At 27.9% G+C, this 3,271-nt stretch overlaps 1 long non-coding RNA gene across 1 annotated transcript; it reads left to right on the top strand.

Moving 5' to 3' along the window:
* Positions 1 to 749: 749 nt before the first annotated feature.
* LOC126894496 (uncharacterized) lies at positions 750 to 2,943 on the top strand. Its single transcript, XR_007701428.1, has 2 exons — positions 750 to 865; positions 2,827 to 2,943. It is a non-coding gene; the product is annotated as an uncharacterized LOC126894496 (long non-coding RNA).
* Positions 2,944 to 3,271: the final 328 nt, after the last annotated feature.

Genomic DNA, 3,271 nt, shown 5'->3' with positions numbered 1-3,271 from the left:
TTTATTATCTAAATCTCTCGTAAGTAATGTAATTTAAATAAATAACTTAACCTTTTTATCTTTTTATTTTTAGTCTTAAATATTCATAAAATATTAAGACGTTTAATATTTTTATTTTGTATTTTGTGAGTTGTTCCAATTAAGAATTTTTTTTAATTCTTCAATTGGAGTGTCTATTTAATAAGTGCATTTCGAAAATCTACCTTAGCACATCTAGCGGTTGAAACTGTTGTAATACAATAGTTTGTGACGTGTCACTAAGGAGATCGTAGAATGTATCTTAAATTTAAATAGATACGTGTTTGATTGATTGCACAAGATACTGATGGTTTGTTGAAATCATTACCCTAGCACATCTAGCGGTTGAAATTATTGGTAAAACAATAATTTGTGACGTGTCACTAGGGATTGATTCTCATATTCCATTACGTTCTTTTCGGCAAGCAGTTTTTGACTCTGTAAGGTCCGTGCATCGACGAGAGTAATCTCCGATGGTGTAGCCAGCCTGTCTCTAACTCTGTCGACTCTCATGTCAAATACACAATTTCATAAAATATCGATAGTTTATTGAAGTCATTACCCTAGCACATCTAGCGGTTGAAACTATTCGTAAAACAATAGTTTATAACGTGTCACTAGGGATTGGTTCTCATAAGCTATCTGGTTATATAAATATTTATTTTAAAATATAAAGTAACACATATACTCAGACACCAAGTATAGAAAGGAACTACAGTGAAGTAATATTTCAAGTTTAATAATTTGCATAATTTTACAAAAATTAATAAGTAGATAAAAGTCAGTGCTCTCTCTATATATATATATATCTTTTACGCAATAAACAATCAAGCTAGCTGGACACAAGGTAAGAAATTACATTTCTAAGCATGTCATAAAAATTAAGGATAGACGTAAGATAAATCAAGAATAACTTTTATCGAGGGAATAATAGAATTGTTAAAGGTGGATAATTTGAAAAGTTATTAATAACTACTTTCTCACCATTCGGATCATAATAGTACGCGTTCAACGTAGATGTTTTAACTTGTATTATACAATTACATAAAGAAAATAATTCAGCCATTAAGGCTTGGCTCCCAACAATTGGACAGTAGCATTTTACATGAACACACGCTGTTTCCCATTCATATAGCATGACCAATAAATATTAAGAGTCGTAAAATCCTCCTCCGTAATCATTGCACATTTCATTGTAGAATTAATATGACTCAGGTGTGAATCATCCGAATATAATTTTCCTTCTATTTACTTTTTACGACAAACCACGCGTAGTGGTAGTATCTTAATAAAGAGTTCATGGATATATATATTGTATGCTATATTTTCACCTTGTAGCTAAACGTACTTCAATAATCCGTTAACCATAACATCTATATATAACATCTACATTCTATTATTATTCCTCTTTCTTAATTATAAAAAATATAAATATCACACATATGGCCACTTATTTTATTTCCTTCATCATCCTTCATTATAATAATCTCTCTTCATTCGTTATGTTATTATAATTAATATCCATAACTTTTTACCTTCTTTTCATTTTTATGACAAAAGTATTAATATCACATACATATTCAATTATTACATTTCTCATCTCTTTTTTTATGACACTCATATTTTATTTTATTTTCAAGATCTGGGTGCTTTTTAATAAACAATCTGTGCATTTCCTTAGTTTTTAAGGTACAAGGCAAATACCGTAAAGGTTTAGAAGAATATAGAGACGTTTCCAGCGGAAATGATTCAATGTGTTCCTTCATCTTTACAATGAACTCGTCTTTTATCTTAGACGGTCGATTGTTGTGCTTTCCACGTCCATCTTTAGGTGATATACCAGATAACAAAATACTTGTTAATCTTTGCACTTGAATATGTGATATAGCGTGTAAGCTCATAAAAGCCTGTTTGCAAACAGATATGCGTAATTCGTTCTTGTTGACAAAGTAAGCAAAATTATTCGCCCTTGGTTTTGCATTTGCTCCACCAATCTCATACCTTTGGCGGCATCTAATCACAGATTTTGTTTCGATCAGCCCGAGTAAAAAAGTATCAAATTCATTTTTCAGGTTTCCATCATATAAATTATGAATTATTTTTTTTTTCGTCATTGGAAAACGTATTCATACATTTGCGTCTGCAAACGCAATTAGGACCAGTAATTTTAGAAGTAACTAGATTACCTGATACTGAAGTATAAGGAGCTCCATTTTGACGAGCGATCTTAATTTTTTGACGTTTCCATATTTGAAGATAAACTTTGCGTTTCTTTCCTATCTTTGGTATTTCATTTTCTTCACCTGACGTAGTGTCAGAGTCAGTCATTTTTATTTCACAAAAACGTTTAAACAAAAAAACAAAACAAAATATGTACTCATAAAAAATATTATTAATATTGCAAAAAATTAATAATGTAAGCACACATTCACACCACAACAATAACGATAACCATAGAGATAAATAAATGATAATAAAAACACTGTTTTTCCACTCATCAAAATAATAAATATACTTTTAGAAAGTGAAAAAAGGTTGAACTAGTACTATTTTTACTCTCAATACTTAGATCTAAATTAGATGAGTTAATTCGTAAAAAAAAACGAAATATCGAATTTTGGACTAGTACTGTTCTTCCACTCACCGATTCAATTGTAAAAAAAATTGATTTTTAAGGGTTAATAGAGTTAACTCTCAAAGATTAATTGAAAACTTATTTCTTTTTTTTAACTTATGTACGAAACTGAGGAGGTATTCATTTTACCATGATTTGTTTATTTTTTTGTATCTGTCACTATATTTTCTCAGCTCTCACTGGACCGATTTTTCTTAACAATACGTCAATACGATCACAAATCATATTTAGTTGAAGCCATTTTTCTTAAAAATTGAAAAAATTCCCTCGTTTCCCGTAAATGGAGAAAATCTCCAAAAAAATTACAATTTTAAAAATCAGTAAATTTTCATTTTTTTCACTTTTTTTTTCTTAAAGCTACCATTTTAAAAATTAACAAATCAAAATAATTTTTTTATATAGAAATCTTAGGTATTTTAAATTATCATTAATTTTTTTGTTTAAATTAATTAAATTTTGTATTCGTTTTAATTTATAAATTAAATAAACAAATTATTATGTATGAATAATATTGATATAGTATGTTCACTCATATAATTTATAAATATTTATTTATGTATTTAATTTATGATTCAAAGTTTAAAAATGTAATTTTAACTTAAATAAATACAAAATATA

This window comes from Daktulosphaira vitifoliae, unplaced genomic scaffold, assembly GCF_025091365.1.
Source record: "Daktulosphaira vitifoliae isolate Bord-2020 unplaced genomic scaffold, ASM2509136v1 Scaffold_1, whole genome shotgun sequence".
In the NCBI taxonomy this organism is placed as follows: Eukaryota; Metazoa; Arthropoda; class Insecta; order Hemiptera; family Phylloxeridae; genus Daktulosphaira; species Daktulosphaira vitifoliae.
This window is presented reverse-complemented; position numbering and strand designations above follow the sequence as displayed.